Consider the following 25,055-nt stretch of genomic DNA (forward strand, 5'->3'; position numbering starts at 1 on the left):
TTCCACTAGACCAAGTTGCTCAGAGCCCCGTCCAACCTGGCCTTGGACATTTGGAAGGATGGGGCATCCACAGCTTCTCAGGGCAACCTGTCCCAGTGTGTCACCAGCCTGACAGTAAAGACTTGTTTCCTCATCATGGCTAGGCTTCGCGAACGAAGATTTGGGAAGGGCTCTACCCATTTTTCATGCAAGCGCGTTGGTGGCTAAAAAGGCCAATACGAGAAAGGCAGGTCCGGTTGCAAAAGACACAGCAGAAAGACTCCTTAGATGGTATATTCTGCAAGGTTCGATTCTTTCTGCGTTGTCTTTTCTCCTCAAGAGTGATCCTGCGTGCTTTCTCAAAAGCATCAGCAGCGTTATAAATGGTCTGTCTCCAGGCCTCCCGATTAGAGGCCAGAGTGGACCAGTTATGGTGATCAATATGCCCGAGGCTGAGTTGTTGCTTCAGGGAGTCCTTGTATCTTTACTTGTTTCCTAACATCTAATTTAAAACTACTCTCTTTCAGTTTGAAGCTGTTCCCTCTTGTCACTACACACCCTTGTATAGTCCCTCTCCATTTTCTTGTAGCTCCCTTCAGCTACTGGAAGGCTGCAATTAGGTCACCCTGAAGCCTTCTCTTCTCCTGGCTGAACAAACCCAATTGTCTCAGCCCTTTTTCACAGGAGAGGTCTTCCATCCCTCTAGTAATCTTGGTGTCCCTCCTCTGGACTTGTTCCAACAGGTCAATGTCTCTCCTGTGCTGAGGACCCCAGAGCTGGTTCGAGCACTCCAGGTGGGATCTCACCAGAGCAGAGTAGAGGGAGAGAATCCCCTCCCTTGACCTGCTGGCTATGCTGCTTTTGATACAGCCCAAGACACAATTAATTGGCTTTCTGGGCTGCAAGTGCACATTGCTGGGTCATGTCCAGCTTCTCATCCACCAGCACCCCCAAGTCCTTCTCAGCAGGGCTGCTCTCATTCTGTTCATCCCCCGACCTGTATTGATATCAGGGGTTGCCCCCAACCCTGGTGAAGCACATTGCAGTTGGTCTTGTTGAACCTCATGAGAGTCCCATGGACCCACTTCTTCAGCTTGTCCAGATCCCTCTGGATGACATCCTGTCCCCCAGGTGTGGATTTAAGGCATTTTTCAGCTTAGGTTCCTCAACATGCTTCCAGGATTGTTTGCGTTTGGCAGGACGGATGGAAAAACATGTCCTTTTGAAGTCTTGTGTCAGGACCTGCTGCCAGTCTGGATTTCAGTTCATGCCGTGTGATGCCAGGGCACGTGCAGCCAGGTCCGCACAGGCAAAAGGCCCTGAGGTTACCTGGCATTGCACAGAGAACCTTGCCAGGGCTGAAATGGTGGCCTTAAATATTGAAGTGGCAGAGAGGTACTGAAACTACCTTTACACATGTGCCCTTCAAATACTAGCCACCTGTGAAATAAAGTGTTTCAAGGCCTGGCAGATATGAATAAGTATTATACCAGGGAGCCAGGTGCGGCAGCTATTAAAAACATTCTGCAGTGATTGTACTGGCTAACAGCAAAACAACCAAAAAAGCCACTTCCTCATCCCTCATGCCAGCCCTGTAGTGCTGGGCTCCCAGACAGCTCCTTTACCGTTGATGTTATTTGCCTTTTAAATTTCAGCAACCCAAACTGCCGAGCGAGGATCGCGGCTGTGCTGTACGAGGTTGTGTGCCACTGTCAGCATGACTTATTTCCAGGCTGCATGGAGGCAGGGCTCACTGTGTTGTCTGACAAACTGGCTTCATCCTGAAAGCTGGAGGTGATCCAGGTGTGTCCAGAAATGCCACCTATACATAGTTACCTCTACCTGGAAATTTCTTTGTATCCAAATCAGTTTCTATCCCCAGCAGTTAGCAAATCTAGGTCTTGGCTACCTCCTACTAAATCATGATGATGAAGTTTGTTTTTCTGAAGGTGACTCTCATGGGCATTGATTGATGCTCTCTTTGTCACTGTGCATTTTACAACACGTCGTGGTTCTCAGTGGTGGCATTCCCCCAGCACAAGCAACTGGTTCGACTCATTTGTGCCTGATTCTAATTCTCCTGCCCTTTCCGCCAGGCAAGTGGCAGGGAGAAGTGGTATGGGTTTCAAAAGGCTTTTCCATCTCGTGCACTTAAGTAGTGTCTCCTCTTACTCCAGCCTCAGGAGTTTGTCATGTGGGTTTCCGCTAGAGCAAGAAAATAAAACTCAGTACTGAGCAGGTAGGTAAGCTTTTAAGAGCAAAATGATTTGGAGGAACCATTTGACAAATCAATCTGCAGTGAAGATGCCTTGTCTCCAAATCAAATATTAATCTAATATTTGCATAACAGATGAGTTGAAAGTTGTTGGTATCTGCATTGTGCTAATCCCAAATTCAAATAAGTGGCAGCTGAATGTGTAAATGGAAGAGAAGACAGATTTCCCCTGCAGAGGTGGATGCCAAGGCACAGGTGGATTTGTAGACTGGCTGGTGTCAGCACAGTGCAGTTCATAGATCATCTGAGGTTATCCCCTGAGGCTATCCTCTGAGGAGGGAGTCCCGGGCTAGACTCACTGTTAACATATGAAAAGGACTTTCATGTAAACAGCAGGTCAGTCTGAAAATGGGAGAGGGTTTTGCCTGTCAGAACACGCTCAGATAACTACCAACTTGAAATTCCACGCACTTAAAAGGCAAGTTACCCCCAAAATGGGAATAAAACACCTTGTAAGTACATCAGAAGTTAAGCTGGGTGAGGGCTACAGGAGGAAAAACGAAGGACCGTGAGGACCTTTTCACTTTATCACTTGGATTTAGCTCCTTCCTGGGACCTGATAACCATCGCAAAACTGGTGAGCTTCTTTGCAAAGCATTTCTGCTGCTGTTAGCACCTCTGAAGTGCTTGTCTCACACAAACTTATAGCAACACATATAAGCATCTGAAGTTTAAGAACACTGACAAGACTTAGACCGCTTTTTCCCATGAGGAGAGGATAACATACTATACATGTGATAGATTCAAGTCACACTGTTTGACTGACTTCGAGGACACGGTCAAAACAGCGATGATAAATGTAGAGAAATATGGGCTGTGAAGCTGCAAAGCTGAAAGAGTAATATTAGAAAAGCTGAGAAAAGAACGATGAAACTGGAGAAAGGAAGTGTAAAGGGGACCTATGCTCAGGTCCATCTGTATTTGTCACTCAACAAAGCAGTCAGGAACACCAGTGTTGGGGGAAAAAATAATAAGAAAAAGAGACATGAATTCCAGAACTTGGGAGAGAAAGCAAGTTCAAGATAAGCAAACAGTGAAAATGAAAGGGGTTTAATTCAACACTCCAGAACATGTCAGATTCTAAAAGCATTGTGTTAACAGGAATTAGCATGAACTTAGAAAATGCTGCAGCAGATTATTTTATATTTTTACAGTGCTTTGAACTTGAAAAGACTGAGTAATTGGTAGATATTAGTATTATTAACAAGCTATCGTGAATTCCTGGCAAGCAAGGCAGGCAAAATGTCTTTTTTGAGGTGCTAATGACACTAGTAAGCTCCTGCTTACTGAAGAACTGACAGATTGCTGTCTGCTATTGTTTTGAAGGCTGATTTGTGAGACTTTTTGGAAGAATGGTAGCAGAAATTTGAAAATAATCTATTTATATACAGAATTGCTTTTACACGCAACATTAGAGCTATTAAATTTGACTTGTTTTTACTTAAGCTACAGTTCTGTTGCTATGCCAGTGGTAGAGGAGCATACCAGATGGTATGTAGGACTTCTGAGATCATTGTGGAGGTTTATAGAGCAGTGATTTATAATAATGGCCCAAACATAGAGAGAAGCAAAAGCAAACAACATCAGTTTGAAATTACTCATTTAGAAATTGATGCAAATTGAATTTGCATTATCTTTAGTAGAGGTAAATTCAATTTTAAGAGTTTGATAATAGGAGTTAAAATATGTTAAGATAAGAAAAGCTACATTTTATGTTACGTTTTACAAATTGACGAGGTAGTAAAATTTTTGTTCATTAGTAAACAATGAGCCAAAGCAAAATGTGTCTGCAGCCATTCCTAACAAGTCTCTATTGTTTCAGCTATTGTTCTTTTGCCTTTGATTCATGCCCTTTTTTTGCCCTGTCACTTCAAGAAATATTCGCGAGGGTGCTGCTTTGCATTAGGGGAAGGTCTCCATTGACTACAACATGAGAACACACTGAAGTTGTACTGTGGTATAAAAGCAACAGAATCTGTGACATATGTAGGTCCTTACAGCACATCCGTTGGGGCTTGTACGCAGATATGGTACAGCATAGGGGGAAGGTCTTTCTGCTTTGTTATAAATTCTGAGCAACAAGTTGTCAAATGCAGATGGGTTTGTACTCTATCATTATTATTATTATTATTATTATTATTATTAAATAATCATCTATTTAAGTGTTGAAACTAGTTCAGCTGCAGCCGAAAAAGCAATGAGAGTTGTACATAGTACATGACGTTGCTGTAGCAACCTCACCATACCTAAATATATAAATATAAATATATAAATATCCAAACTATTTTGTTGTGTGAGCTGCACAGTGATTGCAGAGTAAAGCCTCAGGTCGGAACTGTCCCAGAGCTGCCTCTTTTCTCCTCTACCCAAGGGGGTATTCCTTTTTATTGTCCATTGAATTGTCAGCTTCTTCTATTCAGCAGACAATAAAAAAGAACACCCTTTGGGGAAGAACAAGAGGATGAGACTGGTTTTGTAGTATGACTGATTTTGTGTTGGTATTACTTTATGTGAGTCTCATTTTTTTGTGTGTATGAGGGTACTTTAAAAGTGTCTACTGCGGTTCATGTTTTCTAGGAAAGTGTTATTCCAGTATCTTTTGGTTTTTTATCTGAGGTTATTTGAAATCATTTATTTCAAGTACTATTATTTCAAGATTAGTCTTATGGAAAATATATATTCTTTTGTCTGACTTGTAAAAAAATCCACAGCTTACTTTTCTCTACATCTCTGAAGTAGTTAGTTGCTGTTTTTGTGTTTCTATGTATTTGATTAAGAAACAAGAGAAACTTGAGTGTAGAATTTCAGACACTGTGCTCGTTACCCATTTCGTTAATTTGGGTAAATGCTCTCTCAGAAATGACATTAAACATATTCAAAAATCTGATTAGCTCTCAAATGGCTGTGGCTTTTTAGAAACTATGCATCCATGATGCTTCTGCTGGGGTTTTTAGTATTTTGAGGTTAATTGTTTTCCAGCATGATGCTCCAGAAGAAATATGCAATATGGTTCAGTACTTAATCATAGATTGTATGGATTCTGCACCAGTAAAGATGGTGGTTATTTCTCCAGAGATTGAAATGGCAGCATGCTAAAGCCTGATATGCACAACTTGCCACCCTTCCAAGCTGCACTGTCCTCCTCCTGCAAAAGCTCACGTGCATTTTAAGCAGTCCTAATCCTTTGTATGCCATTGTTTGACTTTGTAATTGCTCAGTGAGAAGGTAAACAACTCTATTTGGTATCAGTAGAGTTAATGAAGCTTGGTTTCCTATTAATTGTGGTCTTTGTCCTTCAGCTCCTCCTTTCTTTCCCTGTTTCAGTCCTGAATGACAGCCTCACCCAGCAAAGAAAGCTGCCTCCCCATAGCATGTACTGTATTCTCTGAGCAACCAATTGTGGAACAGAAAAGTTTTGCCTTGTTGTCTCTGAGTGTCACTCCGAGGAACTTCTGCTTATTGTAAGGACTTCTGTTTGTCTTTCAAATTTGGTTGAAATGTGGCTGTTCATTTCAGAAGTTTTTGTGGGGATCAAGAGGAGAATTTGCCTGATTGGAAGTTTGTCCTCCTTAGGAAACTGGGCTAAATGTTGCAGCAGCCAAACAGAAGTAAATGTAACAGTAGTAAAAAAAAATCCAACATGGTAGTAAATTACAGTCATTTGAAGATGCCACGTTGACTCTTGGGGAAAAGCCCAAAGGACACTTCTGGACTGTTTAGGTGCTGAGAATTTGCCTTAGCACATTACCTTGCAGGATCATGGTAATGTACTGAGGTTAGGAGTGCAAACTCGAGTATTTGCATTGTCGAGCTCACCTGGGCATCACCTCTGGCCTTTGTATGCAAGGTCTTGGAAGGGACACAGAGCAAGCTCATGCCTACACCACGGGAGTTATTCTTTCACCAGGTGTCACCTACTAATGCTCCTGCATACTTAGATAGGCTTTCCTCATTGTTTCTGTATCTTGCTCTTCATACGTAGTATGATTCTTATGAGCTTTCCTACACAGAGCAGGAATCACTCCTGACACATGCTAAATGTACTGATCGACAGGAATAATGCCCAATCTATTGCTGATTGCACAAAGAGTAGAAATCCACTAGCTATTTCCAAGAAATACTTTCTATTTATGAAATAAAATTTTGGGAGCATATATTTTATCAGAATATTGAAACATTTATAAATTGTTTCCTTAGAAAAATGTGAATCTTACTTATAAAGTGCTTTATATTTCCTCAGAGTCCATTCATGACCTTAAAATAATTAAACCATGTGCAGTACCAGCACTGGCGTTATTACTTAAGGAAAGGATTCAGTCCAGGGGAAACAAAAAAACCCCAAAACTTTACTGCTTTCCATACCTGTTGGAGTAGCAATTTTATTGTGAGTGGCAGCTACAAAGATTGGTACCACTTCCATTTAATATATCTCTTAAAGGTGTGGACCTTATGATATTACAGTTGACATTTACTCTTGTTGTTCCGAGTAATGAAAGCAGGCTAGTCCAAACTAGCCTTGTAGGTTGCCTGGTGGAAAGCTTAGTTTCATGAAACACATTTAGATCTATGGTTTATACCAGAGGACTTTCTTCTGCCCAGATTTGTTCCTTACAAGCACCTGCTGAATTGTAGATAAATCTGCCTAAGGCTGGAACACCAGTTTCATTGAAACAATCAGGGTGTTTCGCATTTCATTCTACTCCCACAACAGATCATTCATGCAGAGTTCCCCACAGAACTGCAGACTATCTTTAGATTATTTAAAACATTCATGATAGTGCATAGTCAGGGATGGTCATCTACTGCCCAGTTTGTCTTCCCTCAACACCCCTGATTTAGTGGCATCTTACATCTTGTGAGCACTTAGAATCTACATTGGGTCAGAAAATGCTAGAAAGGGGAGCAGTAGTTGCTGTTTCTTTAATACTTAAGGAGTTACATACATTTGAAAAAATGCAGCTTCATCAAAATCAGTTTTGCCTGAACTGCTAAATATATGAACTTTGGAACAATAAGAAGGGACATACGTATTTGTTCCTATAAGTGGTTGCTGGTGTTATTAACTAATGAAATACATGGTATAATAGTGAGCTTTGCCATTAATTTATAACAGCACAGTTCAGGAAGCACATTGGATTACATTTTGAACATTATTCTAATGTTAAAATATTATTTTACATGTTTTATATTATTGACCTTTGCATGAAAAAAACTGCTGTAATAACTGGGGATGTTTCTTTTAATACAGATCAATGGCTGACAAAACCTGCTATAATGGTTTCTAAATTGTTGAGTTGCTAAAAACTTGACATATCTTAAAAAAAAACCCTGGGCATGTGCTTAGGGTTTGATTCCACCAGATGACCTCAGGATGCTACTGCAGTGAGCTTAAGTTGGTCTCTGTAAAGCCGAGAATGGAGCCAGAATGAGACCCTTACAAAGGCTTTTTGAAGACACTTTTCTACACACCATCTTCATTTGCTAAGTTACATTGTAAAAAATGCCCAGAATTTATTAGTCACATACAGTTCTTCAGTAAGACAGTTTCAATTGTTTATAAATACCTTTTCATTTCCATTTATACCATATTCAGAGTGTGTCATTACAAGGAGAACTACTAGTATGGTAAGGCTATCAATAACAGCTCAGGGTCAATAGCTGATGACTGAAGAAATAACCATAACAAGCTTTAGAACAACCTAGTCAGTGTAAGAACTGGGTTTCAAAGGTGATAGCGATCCTGTAGACATCAGTTTGCCAGTCCTCAGGACTTTGAAGAGATCTCAGGGTCAGAAGTGTATGGACATGTATCATTCTCAAGGATCTTGGATTGGCCACCTGCAGCGGAGACCTCCCATATTATTTGCAAATCACAGATAAATCACTTTTTTGTTTCAGGGAACCATTTTGCAAGGAACATAACCTTGAAAGTGCAAGCCGAAAGGTGTTTTTGTCCTGAGCCAAGTGAAACAAGTACATTTCCAGTGTGTGTTTGCATGCTTACTTTTTGGGTTACTGCTCTCAGGCTACACTGCTGTAACGTAACTCCTATACCATTGCAGTTTTGACATTGTGTAGTACATAGACTGACAGAGTAAAAATGAACAGGAAATTAAAGTTCTTCGGCCCAGCATTCGTATAACTGTCCCGTAATTCACCAAAGCAATGTCACAGGGACTTGCATAAATAAATACACATGAACAGATACATAGTTGCACCAAATATTTTTACACTTTTTTTTTTCAAATTGTATTTATAAAATCTGATCCACCTATTTTTTCCCCAGCTACTTTTGAGAGAGAAGGATGACAATTTTCCATCCTATCTGTGTAGTGAGATTTTGTATTTACTCTAAGGTGAAAGATAATTTTCAGGGCCATGACACAACCAGCTGAAGCTTGAAACACTTTCAATGAGAGATATTTATTATGCCAGTAAAATGCCAATAAGTTGTAATCACTTAATGCACACCCACACGCTCACCCCCCACACACACCTAGGGAGAAACAACCAGCATGGATTTGTGAAAATCCAATGTCAAACCAATTTAACTTATTTTGAAGCAGAGCAGGAAGGTTTATGAACATGGAGAAAATAGCAAACATTATATATATTGACTTCAGTAAGGCTTTTTGCAGTGTGTCCTTATGACATATCAATAACTTGGGGTATCCTGTGGCAGAAACACAATCCAGATTAAACACTAGAACTGATTAATGGCCCATTAGTGAGTGGTCAGCATAGAAGAATCTATCATATGGGATGTGTTCCCATGGTTTTTGTCCAATCCTTGTATTTACCACCCAGGTCAGGGGATGCAAACTGCACGTGCCCAGCTTGAAGATGACACCAAACAAAGACAGGACTGTAAGCATGCTGGAGGTTCTGCGTTGAAATTAAGATTAAAATTCAAAGTGATCTTGCAAATTGAAGAACTTGTTTGAAAAAAATTACATGTTATGCGACAGCAAAAATCACCATTCCACACAGGACAGACAAAAATAACCTACATAAACATTCTTCTGCAGAAGCAGAACTGGGAGTGATAACAGGACATGCCACTATGAAGAATGGAAATGCCATGTATGTTTGTATTAAAACAGCACATCCCAAAGACTGCTCTTTTCTTTGAGTAGAACTGTTATATATCCAGTGCTCAGTAAGGCAAGAAAGCTGTGTCCAGTTTGGGACACAGTTTGAAACATACAGCTTGTTTTATTGTGGTTGGAGATAGTTCAGAGAAGACCTCTGTTTATTCTCATTTCTCTAGATCATGGCCTTTAAGGGAAGGTTAAATAAATGGGACGTGTTGAAAATAAAGAATACCAAGGAGAACATGTCTTCAAGTACACGTAAAGATACAGCAAGGAGGTAGAGAAACAGCTGTCCCCTATTTTCATGAAAAGCAGAACAAGTACTGATTGCATTAGGCTTAAGAAATTCTTTCAAACCATAGAGGTAATTAAACATGAGAGTATAACATCTGGTGAGGTTATGAATTCGTCATCATTAGAAACTTTTAAGAACCAGTTAGGCAAACATCTGTCAAAGCTGACATAGTTATAGTTGATCCTGCCTTTAGGCAGAGAAAGAACTGGATGATCTCCTGCAGCCTCTTCCAACTACATTTTAAAAATTACTATTTCTCTCTCTTTCTCTCTTTCCTTAGTATGCTTTTCCTGGCTCCTTAATCTGTCTTCTTGTGTCCAATTTTAATAAGAACAACAGGGAACAACTCAAAAAGTCATGCAGACCTCATAGAAGCTGTCCTTAATTTGGCCTTTTAATTAATTTTTACCATGTAAGACAAAAATATCACATGAACAAGCCCATGCAGTTGATTTTAATACATTACAGTTTTCTTTGGTCAACATGTCAAATGAGAAAAAATGATATTTGAGCCTATTTACAGTGTGGGTTGTAATTAGACTATTAGGGGTACAACAAACTCCCAAATTCCCAGATCCTGCTTTTAAGGTAAGAACAAAAAGAGGGAAGAGGTAAATGTTGAATAAAGGACTGGTTCTCAAGCTATGATGAGCCAAACTACAGCTTCTAGAAATAGATACTGTTGCCTCTAGGTACCTGTTGCTTCTTCCTGCCACGGTCTTTGCCTCTGTAGTGCAGGGATGAAGGAAAAACAGGCCGTAGCTGTGCAGGCAGAGTTCACAGCCCCTCACCATAACTGCAGCTGTTGCTGAGGTCAGATATTCACTGGTCTGCTCAGAGCTGGGGCTGGCAGGAGTTCTCTTATCCCAGCTGCCAACCCCACTTTGTGATGAATTTCAAAAGATGGACAGACAGAAAACCATGGCCAGCATGGAAACCAGCAATTTTCCTTCTCCTCCCGCGATCCTAGCAAAGCCAAGAGCTGTAGCATGGAGATCATCCAGCTAATGCATCTCTGGGCCCAGAGGTGGGAAATCAAGCTGACACAGCAGTCCATATAACAGGTATCAACTGAGGGCCATGACCCCATATAAACACAGTGTTCTCCCCGGTTTGTTCCTGGACCCTAAAAAAGGTCCTTTTTTCACTGTGAGAATCAGCACAAAAGGAGCTTGGCACCACACAAAATTAATCTCCAGAGCTTTTCCAATTTCTAACTCTTTATATTCATCTCTTTTTGAAGGGCAGGGCAAAGGGGATGGTCAATAAGGGTTTCTGAAGACATGCTTCACATTTTAAGGCTTTGTTGAGATTTTCAATTAAAACAGAATAAACCTTTTGGGATGAAAACAAATGTGCCTCTTAATTGGCATGACACATTGAAGAAAAATCAACACATTATGTTGCCTGCATGGCATAAGCTATTTGCTAAGTATTCCCTAGCAAGTACTGTGATGCCTTATTTTTTAACTTTCTGATATGCTGACAGCTTAGTTTTCAAATACTCATGAAGTCATTACCATTTTTACAATTCCTGGCTTAGCTTTACCAAAAAAAATTTATTTTCCAGTACATTCTCTCCTTTAAAAAGATCAAGAATAATAAAATACATATTCTTAGGCCTTTCTCTTTTCTGTGGCTACTTGGTTAAAGAATCTAATTATGACAAAATTTTTTACCAGAGCGAGGCAGGCTCGATCATCTGCATGTCAAGAATTTAATTACTGCTCCATTAATGTCTTGAGTGCCACTCTGGAGAAATCTCTTGCCATTGCTATCGATAGCAAAGAACAAGTTTTGTGCTAAATGCTGGCCCACTAGCAATTTTCATTTTCCACAGAGCTCTGGTCGTCAAGCTCCTAAGGAGGAAAACCAGGAACAGGGATGCTGCTGATACAGGAACCGAAGGAAGCTCATTCTCCTGGCCACCAGGGGGAGAAAACTGCCACTGCCATTTGTAAAGCACTCAAAATCAACTTAAAGACGCACCTATTTTCTTGCTAAGGCGTTTTGAGACTTAGGTCCATCAACTGTCTTCCTGAATTAGTTATGAGAAAACTATTCATTTTAGTTTTTTTCTAAAGTACTGTAAACCCCCCAATGTAATACAATTTTACTTAATTAACAAATATAATTTAATTATTACATGGATCATATTCTCTCCTTCTCTAAATGTTGCATATTATCTTATTTTAAAATTAATCCTATTATTTTTAATAGGACTGAGTGCAAAGTAAGATACATCTTAACATGAGTAAGTACAGAAAAATACTGCTCTAAGTGAAAGGAACAAATCTATTCAAAGTAGCTATGCAGCATGACACATACTTGCTTCTTGGCCTCAAATAAACTCTGAATAAGAATAGGAAAGGAACATAATGCATATAAACGTTGACTTGATACACAAAGAGAGTGATGTGAGTTCAAATTACTTTCAGAATAAAAGGAAAGAAGAAATGTGGGGGGGTCACATTTTGTTGGAACAACTAATAAAAATATATTTGAGATTAAATGACAATAATGTGAGTCCTTCCTGTAATACCTTTTACAGATATTGTATCTCGTGTCTCTCTTTCTGAGCAGGTTTTCAGCATGATTTCATGGAAAACATCGTTTTTTCCACGTTTACATTCATTGTGGGGAAAATAACCCACAGAAAATAGGATTTATGGCACAAAAGCAAGTTCCACGACGGAACTATTTATAATAGAGCTCAACTTTTTAAGTGGCAGCTGGTCAGATTTAAGAGTTGGGATCAATTTTTTCCCATAATTAGGACTAGAGCCGACTACACCTTGCAGTCAGGCAGACGAACTTAGAGTTAGGACCAGTTTTGGGGTGGTGTGTAGGTAGCCTCCAGTTCTACTAACCAAAAAGGCAGAAATGATGCAACAGCTAACTGTCCACTAGATGCCAGGCTTCCTTTGCGGAGCGGAGCAATCGCTCCAGTTTTCTGCACGCTTTACACCGATGGCCCCTGCGATCCCCCTCTCGCTGATACTGTGGACAGAAGCTTTAGTGTTTAGCACCAAAACCTGATCCCGTTCAGGCTGCCTCCGGATTTATATCTGTTATTTCCCTCAAATTTCCAAGAGAGGCAAAATGCTTTTCAGGAGGACTGAAAATAGGAATTGTCTGTAAGAAGAATTGGGCATTTTCCATGTCCCTCTTTTCTGTACAAGCAGAAAGCTCTCAGTGAAGAGAATGGGATGAATTTTGTGATTGACACACTCAATCTGCAAACAAACCTAGCTGAACAATGGCAAGGAAGATTGCTGACTCTGCCTCCTGTGCTCCTGTGCCGTCATCAACAGGTAGGTGACCTCCAACTTCTGGCTGTCATCAAATAGGCCAAGCAGCAGCTCAAAATATTGACTTTAAACTACATTGGGGCAATATTTGCTTTCTGACTATCTTGCTTCTGTATTTGAAAGAGGCTGCCAGAGTGCAAGCATCCCTCTGCATGGGGGGAAAGGGAGATGGTGGGCAAATAGCCCTCCTACCACCAGCAGTACCTGGGGCAGGGCACACTCCATCCCTCGTGGTGGGCCAGCCAGAGCACCAGAATGGGGCAGACTATGCTTCAGCAGGATTGCACACCCCTCCAGAAGGTCAGCAGCTGTTGACAGTGCTACCCCTGCACGCTGGCACAAATTCAGGCTTTTCTGCTGGGATTTGGGTTACCTCTAACAAAATGGCATGGCTATTGGAAGCCACACTGGCTCCAGTTTCTGAAGAGACCAAAGTTGTGTGGTGCTTGTGGTCTTACTAAATGGAGGATCTGGTGCTCTGACTCCCTTATTATTAGAATCATAGAATGATTTAGGTTGGAAAAGACTTCTAAGATCATTAAGTCCAACCATTAACCCAGTACTGCCATGTCCATCACTAAACCATGTCCACACGGCTTTTAAATACCTCCAGGGGTGGTGACTCAACCACTTCCCTTGGCAGCCTGTTCCAATACTTGATAGCCCTTTCCATTAGGAATTTCTCACTAACATCCAATCTTAGCCTCTCCTGGTACAGCTTGAGGCCATTTCCTCTTATCCTATTGCTTGTTACTTGGAACGAGAGACCAACATCCACCTCGCTACAGCCTCCTTTGAGGTAGCAATAAGGTCCCCCCGAGCATCCTTTTCTCCAGGTTAAACAACTCCAGCTACCTCAGTTGCTCTTCATAGGAGTTACTCCAGACCCTTCACCGGCTTTGTTGCCCTTCTCTGGACATGCTCCAGCACCTCAATGTCTTTCTTGTATTGAGGACCCCAAAACTGAACACAGGATTTGAGGTGTGGCCTCACCAGTGCTGAATATAGGGGGATGATTCTTTCCTTAATCCTGCTGGCCACACTATTTGTGATAAGTTAGTTCAGCTCAGTTGTCTGCTGTGAGTAGGCACCTTAATTTCAAAGAACTGCTTGCAGGAAAAAATACCTGATTTGAGTAAGGGCCTCTGGCAACTTAGAAGCTACAATAGTTATATTACCTCTTTCTAACTTACAACATTAACTGCGCAAAAATTACTACCTATATTATTTAGAAAGCCCTTTCTTGAATTCAAAATAGGATAATGGATATGAAATCATTCTGGAAACCATAACAGACTAATTAATTTGAGAAAAATCACTACTGGAAAATAATAACAAATGTTTGCTTCTGTCTAGCATAACATAATTGCTACTAACACAGTTTCATTAAAAGAAGAGAAATTTCTTTTGTTCATTCATTAAAGTCAACTTTTGTGAGTGGACCAGCTTACAAGTATTCAGTGTTCATATCCATGTTTCTTCTCCCCACTCTCAGATTTTGCCTCTGACTCTGCAGGCCCTGTGTAGCTTTATGGCATGATTTACAGAAAGCATCCTGCCTATCTCCTACAGACTCTGAACAGAGATCTAGGCACTCAAAGCTTCTGAGAAAATCCCTGAGTGTAGCAGTTCTCTCCTCACCTACCAGCTCTTCATGATAATCCTGCCATACACTACTTGCTGGAAACAATTAGGGGGGATAGAATAGGGCGCTCTGCCACTTTGCCTGTCATCGCTTCCCTGTTGAGATCGAGTTGCATAAATGTTAATGGTCCGGCCTGTCTCATGCTCGGCATTGTCGCATCCCTAAGCCCAGCAAAACTTTGGTTTTGAGTCAGAGCAATCGACATACATGAAAGGATTGCTGTGGTGTTACACTTTGTCAGCACCATAAGCTGGAGATTTATTTTAGAACTCGATTTTCCTTGTGAGTAAAAAGGAAAAATTATGAAATCGGTTACATGTATCACATACAGGAGAAAATGTTATTCTCTAAACACGTTAGAGGAACCAGTCTTTTTACAATGGGCAGATCCTCGTAGATAGAGACATTTCTTTATTCATGTAACTCAGTGAGTGGTAAATGAGCCATGCTCACAGAAGTTATTTGGGATGGAAATGAGTCTAATTAGTCTATCCAAGTTAGGAATAGCACTGTGAGGCAAGTCTGGGGAAGATGGGAGTTAGCAACAGAAACAGCAGTGGAGAAACAGAGTTATGTGCTTTCCAAAGTTAAGCAGAATATTTAGTTGAGATTTCACCTGACAGAATAAACAATAGATAAGGGACAGTTCAAGCAGGCAAACATTTCTAAGAAACTAGTTTAAAAACATTCTTATTTTAATTGCAATGCCTATAAGTACCCTACTACATATTCCTACCTTAGTTTTCAACTTCATAGTTTGTTGTACAGTAAACAGTAAAAAGCTGCTCAGTTACTTCAGAGCTTTCTCAATAGAGCAGGGGCAAATATGCTCCAAACTTAAACATACTAATAAAAGTTGGTGTCTTCTAGGGGTTAGCAAGGGCATAATAGTGATTTTAAAATTAGCTGCTAGAATATGTACATGTATTTTATGTACTGACAAATCTTTTAATCTGCAAGAATCACATCTAGTAATGAATCGCATTCTTGGAGTGAATAATTCAGCCCTTGACGCCAACCTCTGAGGGAGAATATTGTGGTCATGGTGTCTGAACAGTGTGGTAGCTATGGCTACCTATATAATTCTTAGCAATGGAAAAAAAAGTGACAATGACATTAAATTTAATCAGGTTCCCCTTTTCTGTGGTTCCCACTGGGATGAGCCACTAGTGTCTTGCCTTAAATATTCAAAGCCTTCAAAGTTTGCATGTGTTCATATACTGGGACAATATCCTGCTAATACAGAACAATGGATCTGTCATGTATTTCTCCTGTGGGTAGCCGTAAGTCTGAATTTAGTTAGTATAGGGTATTATGATTGCTGCTTCTTTAGTGATTGTCTTTACATTAGTCTTCACTTAGAAGGAAGAAGAGCAGTAATGAAATGTAGCAAAAATACAATGAACTTGGCTATTTTGGTTTGGAAATATGGACCAAAGGACTGTGTCTTCTTAAAAAGATTCAGCTTTATTTCCAGTCACACTTCATCTGATATGAATGAGCTGGTACTACATATCACATGGTTGAATACATTTGGGAAACATGACCTAACATATATTTAGGAAAGAGAGCTTAGAATCAAACTGGAGTAGTTAAATGCACAAATTCTTTGAATTCTCATTTGGTAAAATTCATTGATTCTTTTTGTGTTTTGTTGACAGAACTGTGAAAATGTGACTTTTATTAATGCTGACTAGTGCAGGAACTTACATTTGGATTTCTTAATCTGCAGTAAAAGTCAGCAGTGAAAAGGTTGAAACTGACTTAAATATTTGTGAGTTTTGATTTGAAGTAGATATTTTAAAACACAGTCTTGAAAACGATTTGTTTTGTTTCTTTTAAAGTGGGAAAAGAAAATAAAGGGGTATTTGTTGCTGTTAATTTGGAGACAAAAGTTTCACTGAAAGAAAATGTACCACAGTGAAAAGCTGGTGCCTGTAACTCTTTAAGTTAAACAGATTTGATGGAAAATTTTCAGCTCAGATTATATTTCTTTGAAGAGTCCCTGTGATTAGAAAATTACCAGATCTGTGATGATTTTATATTTTTTCTCTGACTTTTTGGGAGCTTAATGGTGTTTATCTCTGTTTGCATGGCATAGGAAACCCAGTCCTACTCTTAATACTTTCTCAGAGGATCAGAGCCACGATTTTAAAAGCATACCTAATAAGGTGTGCCTGCTCTCACACACATACTCATAAATGAATACTAGTAAGTAAGTGAGCACACAAGCACCTGCCATTATTTCCACATGCAAACCAAAATACTACAGAAGAGGTGACTACCTCTGCACCCCGCATTCTTACAAACTCTATTTCATTAAATAATGTGCAAATAGGACACCTATTTGTCATATTGGAACTCAAACTAAAGAATATGCCACTCTCTTCTCCAATACGCTACATCGTAAATGAAACAGGATGTCATCCACCTTTATTTATTTTTCTAGGTTATTGTACAGTTGTATATTCTACTCATAAACTTGCAGCCTGAATGCTTCTCATAGTTGTGATGTAATACATGTGCAAAAACCCCCAACTTATTTCTCTTGCCCTTTCTTTGCTTTGTTCAGAACAGAATAAGGACCCATCTTTATTTGGTTTTAGCTAATTTAACAATAAAGAGTTAGATGTATATTGTCATGTAGCAAAGGCTACATACTTTTCCTTTTATTTTTACATCTTAAATCCATTCCGTAGGGAAAAAAAGAATCCAAAATCTTGTTTGAGCCAGTGCAGTTTGTATCCTAGCTAGAAAATCAAGCTCCATAGTTTCATCAGGGGCATTAGTATCATCAGCTTCAGTCCCTGAAGCTGTAGCACACCAGGTATAATCTAATGGTAGAACTAGACATTTAATTTTAATTGAAAATTACAACATCCTTTTAGGCATAGTCTGTCCCTACAGGATCACAGAAATTCTTGCCCAAACATTAGCAAGAGTAGGACTGTCCATGTTTCCCAGACACACTCACTTTCTCTGCTTGGAGATTTTCTCCAGGTAGGATGCAAAGACTCTGGCCTTTTGTCTAAGTTTTTACAGGCTACCCCACTTAGCGTGAGCCTCTTGTTCTGAATGCAAATTTCACACCAGTGGCTTTTACACATGCACAGGCTGATGACACAGCATGTGTGCAGTAGTTACAGTTCTTCCTCAATTTAACACATGCATGAAGGTCGGACGTCTCAGGCTCCCCATGGGTGTGTGCTGCAGAGCACATGCCTCTATCTTGGATATGCCAGATAAAAATGGCAAATCTGCTCAAGACTTCTGGGTATCTTCAAGGATGAAGAGAGAAATGAAGTCAGCCTGCTTCTCTGTTCCTCCTTGCTCATTACCCAGATGTTCTTGATGATGGTTGCCCAGCCCTGCTGCATGTACACAGATTTTAGGTTGAGATCCATTCACATTTTAATCCTGTGTTTGGTCCTGTTGTATGAACATTGATTCAGGCTTTGAACAGAACTAGATAAATTTATGGTTTTCAGCATCTATAGGGCTAGAAATCCAGTTTTAATTTTAAATTTTGCTTATAATTGTCCTTCAAACAAAACCAACCTACCCCTCTCTACCACTTCAAAAGCTTTGCTTTACAGGTTGTATCACTGATATGATGCCAGGAAAAAAGGCTTAGGAGAATAATAACCCTAAACCTGTTGACACCACAAAGTGATGTCTGGTCTAATTAAGACCTAATAATGAGCTACATGTTAAGATATGGAACAATAGAACCAAGTCAGGAAAACTGGGTTTTACCCCTTGCTGAGTCAGACTTGTTAACTGGACAGTCAAGTGCAAGAGACAACATCTGCTTTGACAAAACAACTTCTGCATCTCCAAAAAAGTGACAACCAAACTTAATCTACTTAAAGAAGTGCCAGACCTTTCTCTTAAACACAGCAGTAGCAAATACATGACTAGTTGGTAGCACATTAAACAGATCAGTAAATAAAGGGCTGGGACAGTTGGTTTAAAATTACCAGGCCCCCAAAACTGGCCACAGGCCTCCGACCTCTGTGCTGCACCAGGGCTTCCCGAGGAGCTCAGAGGTGTAAGGTGAGTCCACTCAGTTTTCTGATCCAACTGAGGCCTGGGAAAAAAATCGTATTTCACATTTAATCTTGATACAAGTAGATGCGGTGTTTTCCTTTACCTGTGTATTTTATGAATATTTGGAAACATAACAGCTAGTTACTATGCCTTAAACAAATATTTTTGTTAGCATTTCCCCCTGGAATAAGTAAAGGGTGAGTTCAAAGTAAATTAATATTAATAAAACATTTCTTACCCAACCACATGGCAAATCTACAAATTGGGACACCTAGATATGATAACTCCTGCTACTCTGTATGTTCTTAGATGAACCCAAACGATAAAAAGAGTTAAACTTCCTTTGTGCATTTAGGGAAACGATGTTGCCATCCTGTGTTTTCTTTCTTGTAACACAGTAAGATCTAAGTGCAGGGCTTTTTTGTTCCCAAGTAACTGCATACTTTAAGGGATGTTTAAAGAACACACCTGTGAAAATGTTTAAACTATTTTAAAAGTATGGATAGTGGGATTCATTCTGCTATAGCGTGATACCTAAACTTAAGTTTTGATGCATGTTCTATTTCCTGTGATTATGAAGAATGCTGCAGATGGTTCACTCATCTTCATTTGACTTAAAATTACTCAGCTGACTGCTTCATTATCATAGCTTTAACTTCAAAGTCTTAAATGGGTCCAGGACTGAAATGAACATCAGTGTACATATATTTACACTCTAGAATTCGTGCATGTCTGCATAAGTATTCAGTCCCAGTATATCAGCTTCACTCCCTCCATTTTCACAAGAGGCACGAAATGTTTTAGATAAAATACCATTAAGTGCTAAAACTGGCAAACGTGAGCCCTTGAGAGGTAAAAGCAAATGAGACGTACCCACAGCGACCACTTCCAAAGCACTGTAACAGAATTTAAAATAGTCACATCATCAATAAAGCCATTTAAAGCAGAGGGAAGACTGATCATCCCAAGATTTAGTAGAAGAGCTCTGTTACAAAATAACATTACCAATGGATGATAAAAACCCCAAACAAACCAAAAGAGCCTTTCCAGTCAAGGTAGCTAACAAGAACCAAGGGATTTCTTCTTTACCACATGGTCAGAGAAGATATAGACTCAAGCAGAAATAAGGGACTGGATCCCCACCATCCCACAGGAACTGAGACACGGGATAAAATCATGTTATGTATAATAAAGATTTAAAATTATGTGGTTAATGGGCAGCAAATTAACACCCTTTTCTTTAACTGATAGTTCCTCCAGCCCTGTTGCAAAAAGCACACATGCCCCAGCTATCTTTTTGTATTTTAGATGCATCCACTTTTTCATGCAAAACTCAATTGTGCAATCCTATTTGTGTATGATTAAAATAGTGGCTGGCCAAAATTAAAAGCTCTTCCTTCAACTTTCTACATTAACCCTGGGGAAACCACCTAACTCCCTTTCTGAGGTATAAAAATACTAACTAAAAATGATGCTGTTACAAAGTAAGGCTATGCAGGCTTAATTGAGGTGTGGGTTTTATTGCTTGATTTTCTGGATCCCTGTCATAGCTCTCCAGAGAGGGAGCAATATAATAAAAAGGGTAAGCTGATATGCCCCTTTAGAATAACAGTCTCCTTAATTGCTTTATGCATCCCTTCCATGGAATCGCCTCAGGGGAGCACACCCTGTTGTCAAACAGCAGGTTCTGTAATATAGGTATTAAACGGTGATTCCAAAGTGCACCAACTTGCGTGTGCCGGGCAGAGCCCAGCTGATCATTTATCAGCTCAGCACAGGGGTGATAAGGTTATTTATCACCCTGTGGCACAGCAAACTTAGTTGTAGCTAATTCTAAAACATGTTCCTGTGAATCAGTATAATATTTATGTTATTGAGTGTTGGAGCCATGTTAAGGCTGGGCATGAGCTACAAATCCAAAGCTATGAATATCCTTCTGAGCTAATGATACTTCTGACCTGGTGCCAGGTGTGTCCCTGTTTAATATCTTATATCCCTTCAAAATGGGGAAGAACTTTCCTGGGGTGCTGGGATATTATTGTTGTCACAAACCGAAACGTACAGCGTGACATCTTTGGTGCTCTCTTCTTGGGGAGGATTTGGTGACAAGCAAATATTCTACCTTTGTCATTGTGACAAAGACTCAGTGTTCTACCCATTGCGCTAAAATAAACCAGCCAAGTTGGGACAGTTGGGTTTCAGATTCCAGGGGACAGTGAGTCTCACTTGGGAGAAACTGTTTTTTATTTCACGGGCTGAGTGACACAGACAGTATCAGCTGGAGACACATTGATTCTGTTTAGTTTTTCTGGTGTTTGTGAATTGGACTGTAAACTCTGCTTGCTTCAGAAGCCAGTCATTCTAGAGCTTGGGGGACTCCTAAGTCTTGTAGCTTCCTAAGTCTCATTAGGTACCAAAGTCCCAAGCTTGCCATTGTGATATGAGGAATTTTTAGCTGCTGTGTTTGAACTAAAATAATCTGTGAGAAATCCAGGAACACCTGAATCAGTTATGAACAATTAACACCATCACATTAATTAAGGGTCAAAGGGGGGAGATATCTACAATATGTAGCTTTAGAAGGGGTATTACAGGCTAAGGATAATTTAATACAGTTGACATGCTGCTTTATACAGTTTGAACAGACGCCACAAACTCAACAAATAATTTACAAAAGCCATCCTGCCAAATAAAAACGTCACTCTCCTTCAGGAGGGTAACTGCTGGCAAATTAAGACTCTCACACGTACTTTTCCCCAGTGTGACTCTGTGCTAAAGGCCAGGAAGCAAAACTCGTAACTTTTCTTCTCGGTGTAGTAACCGACTCGATGACTGGTGGCTGGAATACATTTGCACTGCCTATTCCTGCCTGTGACCCTGCAAGACTTAGGCAGCCCTGATGGGAGGAGTGGAGTCTGCACTGTGCTGGTGGGCAGCTGGCTGCAATCAGCAACTTCCTTGACTTTGCACTAAATGTATTTTAAAGGGAAGAAAAAAAAGGTCTACCCTCTTCATGATGGATCCTTGTGAGACTGAACACAGCATCTCTCTTTTTTTTTATTTCTCTTTAAGACTGAGAAAGTATTCCATGGGTGGTTCTTTCTGGCTTTGGGGGAAAGGCAGCTTAGAATTACAGCTTAAGATGACTTGGTCAGGATTGGTGCTTGCATGATGGCAGAAAAATCTATGCCCACTGCTCCTGGAAGCCATAAATAACATTTCCACTTTCCAGTGAAGTAAGAAGGCAGAACTGTGACTAAGTCATGAAAGAACCCTTCCTTAATTCTTGCAAACAGACATTTTGTGCCCCAGTATGTATGGCAGGTAACATTTTTGCGGCTTTCATAATTTGCTTCCTCACACCATAGTTCAGAATCAAATGTTCATACACTCCTTGTTCCTAAAAATACTTTCCTTTTTCCATATCTTATATACTTACAAGTACAAATTTAGTTGAGGAACAGGGAAAATTTTTCTTATAAGGATAAATAGAGAAAAGTAGCTTGCTAAAAAGGTGAGCTCCTAAAAAATTGCCAAGGACTCACCAAAATCCATAAGGACATTTTTTTTCTTATCTTGTAATAGCTTATTGGTTTGCAAGTACATTCATCTTTCTTCCTTTATGTCACTACACATTACTGAAAATAAGTGGGTTTTTTTCCTATGTTCAGAGTTATTATGAGCTAATTAAAATTTGCCCCATTAGAAATCTTTGACCTGTTCCTGTATTGGATTTATCCTGTAATAGAGCAGGCACCCAAGCAGTGTAGCATCTCATGTTATGCCTATCATAGCCTTTGAACCTGCAACTCTGAAAAGAAGGGCTAACATAGGAGTACAGAGAATCTGTGTCAGTCAGGTAAAATTACTGGTCCAAGGGATTTTATTTTTTGTTAAGATGCACTGATTCTTTCTGACACATCTTAATGCTGTTTGCTTTTGCATGATGTCGAGGAAATTGTTCCCAGTAAACAATAAATACTTAGTGAGCCTCCCATAGATTAGCTACTTCAGCATCTGGATGCTTGAACATTTGAAAATGGAATAGGAAAGAAGGGGCTAAGTTTTACCCCTAGCAAAATCATGCATTTCAAAAGACAGCTTGGGTCACCAAAACTGGCAAACACGGAGCCTGTAACTTTCCTGACAAATCTTCTGGAGGCTTTCAACCCTTTTACCCCTGAAAGAGTCTCCCGAACTGCGCAGATTAATGTGAGAAATCCCGCAGCTGAGTTGCTCTGTGCCTGCAAACCCCAGAGGAGCAGGGGCACCTGACTGCTGCCTGCTGCCGACGTTGATGGATGTCCCCGAGCAGCACCGGGTTCAAGTGCTGTGATTCCCGGCGCACAGACCGTGCGCTGCTCCGCTCTCAGATGCCGTATCAGGAGCTAATGTGGCGACAAGGCGCGCCAATCCCTAAGGCTCAGTGTCTGGTAGTTAGACTCATTACAATTAGTCAACTTGATATATTGTTTACAATTTACACCAAACAAGCTTGGGGCTAATTATGACTTAGCTAGTTTGTCTCTTTGATGTCAAGATCCTCTGCAGGAGGCCCAGCTACTGAACAGCAACTACGTTTAGTCTCAAGCACAGGTACAGGGAATCAACACGGCCTTCAAATTCAACTGTAGCTATGTAAAGCCCTAAGACATTAAGAATTACATTAGCACATCTGATAAACTTGCTGCAAATAGATTTATTTCTACATCCTCTTAAAACAGCTGTCCAGGAAAACAGCGATTAGGAAAAGAAACGACACAGCTGTGAATTTCAGCCATTCCTTAGTGTGTTCAATCACAGGAAGAATCACACAAAATGCAATGAGAGACTTACAAATATTCCTTCATTGCACTGAAATTTATGGTTGCTTTTCTGGTTTAAGTTGTATTATTATGAAAGCTATAGCATAAAAGATAGATGGTTTGACCCGTTCACATAGAATTCTAGGTTTACTTTACCACTGTGTTGCTAAAATAATATTGTATAGATGAAAGCTACATGATCAGACATGCCAGTGTATTTAATCTACAGTTTCAAATTGCAGAAATGAATTAGTAAAGTTTTTAAGGAAGTAACTAGATCTAGTCAGAAGCAAAAATAAGAAAGTAAAGGGTTTCCAACAGAACATAGTACTCCTTCCATCGATGAGAAGAGCGAGTCACAAAAATCCCCTTTGCCGTGGACACCACTGTCAGATCATTGACCTTGACTCTCACTCTCACCTTTGGCACTGGGTGCGTAACTCACACTAGAACAGATTACCCCATCCACATACCCACAGTGGAAAGAAATGTTATGGTAAGAAACGTCTCATATCGTATAAGCTCTCTTAAGAACTCCTAGGTCAAATCTGCAAATTTTCTATCTTGGTAGAAGCTTGGGGATTTTTACCCTAATTTTTTTCAGCTTAACATAGGAAAAAAAATGTCATACTTCTTTTAACTTGGTAGCAGTAACAAAGAAGCTGCAGCTAGGTTTCAACCAACAACTGTGGTGGTGAATCACGAGACAAAATAGCATTCCCTTTGTTCTTGCATACTTGGATGAAGTCTGCCCTGCCTCTCACAGAAGCCAAAATGTATGTCTATCCCCGCAGTAAGGAGTTGTGCTGGAGTGTGAATTTATCCACTAATTTATGGTTTACAGTTCTAACTGCACTGGGATTATAGACAACTTTTAAAAACTATAACCAGAATTCTTATTTTCACAATACCCAACCTTGCAGAATCAGTTCTGAACAAAACCAGAAAAGATCTCAGCTCTGGCCTAAAAGGTGAGAACCTCTGGGTGACAAGTGTCACCAGTGTGGGGGATGGAGAGACTGAATTCAGTGGAAAAAAGTCACATATCTCACCTTGAAAAGTTAAGTAAAAAGTAACAGTAATAACTGGGGATTTCCCAGTAAACTCTACCCTGTTCCTGAACAGTAATTTTATCAATTAGTACCTAAGTATTTGAAAAAATTGAAAGACAGGTGCAAACAAGTGTTAGAAAAAAACTCCAAATAGTCTGAATTTTACAGTATGTTCCCAGCCACTTTGGGTTTTTTTATCTTTATCTGTATTTTTCTGTAATTACAGCAAAATTTGTTTGACTACTGAGGCAAAATGAGGTTAATGGATGGCATAAATCTTGTGATCACAAAACCATTAAAATAAGAGTGGGTGATCAGACAAGATGATGCCTACAAATGCCACTTTCCTTGTCTGCCTGCAAAAAAACACTTGTGAGTAGCACTGATGGGGGAGAATCACAGGTGGAGCCTCTGTAAAAAATACCATGCCTGAACAAAATCAACCCACTTTTGCAGACCTTGTTTTCAAAAGGTACTTCAGTTGTGGATTTATCTCTTCAAGTGTTAAAAGAAGAGATATGCCCCAAACTTGCATTCTGAAATTGGATG

At 39.9% G+C, this 25,055-nt stretch overlaps 1 long non-coding RNA gene across 2 annotated transcripts; it reads left to right on the top strand.

Annotated features, from left to right (window-relative positions):
• Positions 1–534: 534 nt before the first annotated feature.
• LOC113979101 lies at positions 535–12,118 on the top strand. 2 transcript variants are annotated; one of them, XR_003537717.1, is made up of 4 exons: positions 535–668; positions 807–1,782; positions 8,153–8,227; positions 9,062–9,358. It is a non-coding gene; the product is annotated as an uncharacterized LOC113979101 (long non-coding RNA). The 2 variants fall into 2 exon arrangements; XR_003537718.1 differs by lacking the exons at positions 8,153–8,227; positions 9,062–9,358 and adding an exon at positions 11,484–12,118.
• Positions 12,119–25,055: the final 12,937 nt, after the last annotated feature.

The sequence above is a fragment of the Neopelma chrysocephalum genome, unplaced genomic scaffold, assembly GCF_003984885.1.
Source record: "Neopelma chrysocephalum unplaced genomic scaffold, ASM398488v2 Primary Assembly neopelma1_382, whole genome shotgun sequence".
Classification (NCBI taxonomy): Eukaryota; Metazoa; Chordata; class Aves; order Passeriformes; family Pipridae; genus Neopelma; species Neopelma chrysocephalum.